Below are 4,918 nucleotides of genomic sequence, written 5' to 3' on the forward strand. Positions count from 1 at the left end.
TGTAATTATTCGCTCCTATGGCCTATTTATTGCCTACCTCCTTATGCCTTTTGCACACACTGTATATAGACTTTATTTTTTCTACTGTGTCATTGACTTGTTTATTGTGTTATTGGCTTGTTTATTGTTTACTCCATGTGTAACTCTGTGTTGTTGTCTGTGTCACACTGCTTTGCTTTATCTTGGCCAGGTCGCAGTTGCAAATGAGAACTTGTTCTCAACTAGCCAACCTGGTTAAATAAAGGTGAAATATTAGCTGAAGATTTAACTTCACAACTTGATGAGGCCATTCAGTATGCACCATGCAGTTCATTAGTTCTGGGTGAATCAACAAATAACACTGATAATGCCCAGCTTCTTGTGTTTGTCAGATTTTAAAACGAAACAAAGAGGAATTCTGTGAGGAGCTGTTGGGCTTAACAAATTTAGAAGCACACACACGGGAAGAAGATTTGCAGTACCAGTCAAAAGTTTGGACACACCTACTCATTCAAGGGTTTTTCTTTATTTTGTACTATTTTCTACATAGGAGAATAATAGTGACGACATCAAAACTTTAAAATAACACATGGAATCATGTAGTAACAAAAAAAGTGTTAAACAAAATAAAATATATTTTAATTTTGAGATGCTTCAAAGTAGCCACCCGTTGCCTTGATGACAGCTTTTGCACACTCTTTTCATTCTCTCAACCAGCTTCACCTGGAATGATTTTCCAACAGTCTTGAAGGAGTTCCCACATATGCTGTGCACTTGTTGGCTAATTTTCCTTTACTCTGCGGTCCAACTCATCCCAAACCATTTCAATTGGGTTGAGGTCGGGTGATTGTGGAGGCCAGGTCATCTGATGCAGCACTTCATCACTCTCCTTCTTAGTCAAATAGTCCTTACACAGCCTGAAGGTGTGTTGGGTCATTGTCCTGTTGAAAAACAAATGATAGTCCCAGCGCAAACCAGGTGGGATGGTGTATCACTGCAGAATGCTGTAGTAGCCATGTTGTTTAAATGTGCCTTGAATTCTAAATAAATCACTGATAGTGTCACCAGCAAAGCACCCCTACACCATCTCACCTCCTCCTCCATGCTTCACAGTGGGAACCACACATGCGGAGATCATCCGTTCACCTACTCTGCGTCTCACAAAGACACGGCAGTCGGAACCAAAAATCTCATATGTGGACTCATCAGACCAAAGGACAGATTTCCACCGGTCTAATGTCCATTGCTCGGGTTTCTTGGCCCAAGCAAGTCTCTTCTTCTTATTTGTGTCCTTTAGTAGTGGTTTCTTTGCAGCGATTCGACCATGAAGGCCTAAATCACGCAGTCTCCTCTGAATAGTTGATGTTGAGATGTGTCTGTTACTTGAACTCTGTGAAGCATTTATTTGGGCTGCATATTCTGAAGCTGGTAACTGTAATGAACTTATCCTCTGCAGCAGAGGTAAGTCTGGGTCTCCCTTTCCTGTGGCGGTTTTGATGAGAGGCAGTTTCATCATAGCGCTTGATGGTTTTTGCGACTGCACTTGAATAAACTTTCAAAGTTCATGAAATGTTCCGCATTGACTGACATTCATGTCTTAAAGTAATGATGGAATGTCATTTCTCTTTGCTTATTTGAACTGTTCTTGCAATAGTATGGACTTGGTCTTTTACCAAATAGTGCTCTCTCCTGTATACCACCCATACCTTGTCATAACACAACTGATTGGCTCAAAGGAACACCTGTTAATTGAATTGCATTCCAGCTGACTACCTCATTAAGCTGGTTGAGAGAATGTTAAGTGTGCAAAACTGTCATCAAGGCAAAGGATGGATAAATTGAAAAATATAAAATATATTCCGATTTGTTAAAAAAAAATGTTATTTCATAGTTTTGATGTCTTCACTATTATTCTACAATGTAGTAAAAATAAAGAAAATCCCTGGAATGAGTAGGAATGAGTGTCCAAACTTTTGACTGGTACTGTACCTGAGACCATCAAAGGGATGCTGACAAAAAGGGGGATAGATCTGAAGTCAGTGAGCTCCAGCCATGATTTGAAGAGGGAGGGGACTGGTTGCACGTGTGAAAGAGGACAACCCTGACCTGACATCATATCACTGCATAATTGGTCAATCTGTCCTGTGTGCCAGTCTGGGACAATAGTATTCTGAGGTCATGACAACGATAATGAAACTGATCGACTTTTTGAGATCAACATCATCCCTACAACACCGCCTGCTACGAGGCATTCTGACAAAGGCCAATGCCAGTTTTGATGACTTACTACTGCACACCAATGTCAGAGGGCTCAGCAAAGGCAGGGTTTTGGAATGCTTTTGGGCCTTTTAGGAGGAAATCAAAGATTTCTTATCAGGGCAAAAGAGTGACAAGGCAACTCAATTTTCTGAGTTTTTGGAAGATGAGGAGAAGATGGAAACAGTTGCATTTTTGACAGACATTACATCACACCTTAATCAACTGAATGTTAAGCTGCAAGGACGGGACAGCACAGTGTGTGATATCATAACAGCAGTCCGGACTTTCCAGAAGAAATTGGAACTTTTCAAGAATTGATCTCCAGGGAGAACTTGTCCACTTCCCCAAACTTCTGGTGCAAACTCAGGGAGACAAAGATGTTCTCAACCATGTTGATTTCATCCAGAAGCTGATGGATAACGTCAAGGCATGCTTTGATGACTTCACTGTTGGAAGAGAACTGCTGTTGCTCATCCAAAACCACTTCTCGGTCTCAAATGTGACAAAAGTTTTCAGAAGAAGCAAAATTGATCTTCAGATGGGTTGATTGAGCCCAGAGTGACTTATATATGAATATCGCATGGCCCACAGTGACATTTGGTGCATTTAGACTATTATTTTTGTTCAACTTTCCTTTGTTCTCCAGAAAACATACTTTATTTTATAAAAATTGAAATGATAATATTCAAGGCCCACGTACAATGGTTCATAGTGCAACCACTTTTGTTCTTCAGTAATGTTGATGCAATGTTGCACATGTTTACATTTGAAATAAGTTCTAATTAATTCAAATTCTTCATCTCATTTAATGTACACTGCTCAAAAAAATAAAGGGAACACTTAAACAACACAATGTAACTCCAAGTCAATCACACTTCTGTGAAATCAAACTGTCCACTTAGGAAGCAACACTGATTGACAATAAATTTCACATACTGTTGTGCAAATGGAATAGACAAAAGGTGGAAATTATAGGCAATTAGTAAGACACCCCCAAAAAAGGAATGGTTCTGCAGGTGGTGACCACACACCACTTCTCAGTTCCTATGCTTCCTGGCTGATGTTTTGGTCAATTTTGAATGCTGGCGGTGCTTTCACTCTAGTGGTAGCATGAGACGGAGTCTACAACCCACACAAGTGGCTCAGGTAGTGCAGTTCATCCAGGATGGCACATCAATGCGAGCTGTGGCAAAAAGGTTTGTTGTGTCTGTCAGCGTAGTGTCCAGAGCATGGAGGCGCTACCAGGAGACAGGCCAGTACATCAGGAGACGTGGAGGAGGCCGTAGGAGGGCAACAACCCAGCAGCAGGACCGCTACCTCCGCCTTTGTGCAAGGAGGTGCACTGCCAGAGCCCTGCAAAATGACCTCCAGCAGGCCACAAATGTGCATGTGTCAGCATATGGTCTCACAAGGGGTCTGAGGATCTCATCTCGGTACCAAATGGCAGTCAGGCTACCTCTGGCGAGCACATGGAGGGCTGTGCCCCACAAAGAAATGCCACCCCACACCATGACTGACCCACCGCCAAACCGGTCATGCTGGAGGATGTTGCAGGCAGCAGAACGTTCTCCACGGCGTCTCCAGACTCTGTCACGTCTGTCACATGTGCTCATGTGCTCAGTGTGAACCTGCTTTCATCTGTGAAGAGCACAGGGCGCCAGTGGCGAATTTGCCAATCTTGGTGTTCTCTGGCAAATGCCAAACGTCCTGCACGGTGTTGGGCTGTAAGCACAACCCCCACCTGTGGACGTCGGGCCCTCATACCACCCCCATGGAGTCTGTTTCTGACCGTTTGAGCAGACACATGCACATTTGTGGCCTGCTGGAGGTCATTTTGCAGGGCTCTGGCAGTGCACCTCCTTGCACAAAGGCGGAGGTAGCGGTCCTGCTGCTGGGTTGTTGCCCTCCTACGGCCTCCTCCACGTCTCCTGATGTACTGGCCTGTCTCCTGGTAGCGCCTCCATGCTCTGGACACTACGCTGACAGACACAACAAAACTTTTTGCCACAGCTCGCATTGATGTGCCATCCTGGATGAACTGCACTACCTGAGCCACTCGTGTGGGTTGTAGACTCCGTCTCATGCTACCACTAGAGTGAAAGCACCGCCAGCATTCAAAAGTGACCAAAACATCAGCCAGGAAGCATAGGAACTGAGAAGTGGTGTGTGGTCACCACCTGCAGAACCATTCCTTTTTTGGGGGTGTCTTACTAATTGCCTATAATTTCCACCTTTTGTCTATTCCATTTGCACAACAGCATGTGAAATTTATTGTCAATCAGTGTTGCTTCCTAAGTGGACAGTTTGATTTCACAGAAGTGTGATTGACTTGGAGTTACATTGTGTTGTTTAAGTGTTCCCTTTATTTTTTTGAGCAGTGTATTTAATGTACATTTTATATAGCAACATGTTTCCTAAGTCGTAGACGACTATGTTTGTTACTATCCTGTACCACAGCACCAATAAAGGACGATATCCATCCGGAACTTTGCCACTTAGTAAATATTTGTCACTGGACCTTCTCAAATTGTAGTTGAGTACCCCTGCCTTACATTATGATGCTCTGTGTGTCCCCAGCGTCTGTAGATGGTACCCAGTATCACTGGAGGATCTTCCTGAGTTCAAGGACACTGGAGGCTGGACAGAGACTGGACAAGAGGGTAACACCAACCAGCCAACA

Source organism: Salvelinus namaycush, chromosome 8, assembly GCF_016432855.1.
Source record: "Salvelinus namaycush isolate Seneca chromosome 8, SaNama_1.0, whole genome shotgun sequence".
NCBI lineage: Eukaryota > Metazoa > Chordata > Actinopteri > Salmoniformes > Salmonidae > Salvelinus > Salvelinus namaycush.